Raw genomic sequence first — 330 nt, 5'->3', positions numbered from 1 at the left:
CGGGGGGCTGCGGCCGCCCCCCGACACGTGGACCCCCGGGATTTGGGGTGCAGGGGGACAGATGGGGGGGGCTCAGCCCTCCCCGCCCCAGCGCCCCCCGAACGGCCCCTCTCTCCGGTGGGCTGGGGGAGGATGGGGGCAGGGGGAGAGGGGGTGGGTGCAGGGTTGGGGTGCGGGACCCGGGGGTGCACGATACCAGACTGGGGGTACGGGGTGCACGCACAGCCCTGTGCCGGCCAGGGGACTCCCCCCGGCCCCCTCCCTCGGCAGCCCGGGGAGCCCCGGGGAAGCCCCGGACCCCCGGTGACACAGGGGTGCCACCCCACGCCA

This window comes from Passer montanus, unplaced genomic scaffold (genome assembly GCF_014805655.1).
Source record: "Passer montanus isolate IOZ18808 unplaced genomic scaffold, ASM1480565v1 scaffold239, whole genome shotgun sequence".
Lineage (NCBI taxonomy): Eukaryota > Metazoa > Chordata > Aves > Passeriformes > Passeridae > Passer > Passer montanus.
Note: the sequence above shows the minus strand (reverse complement) of the source record.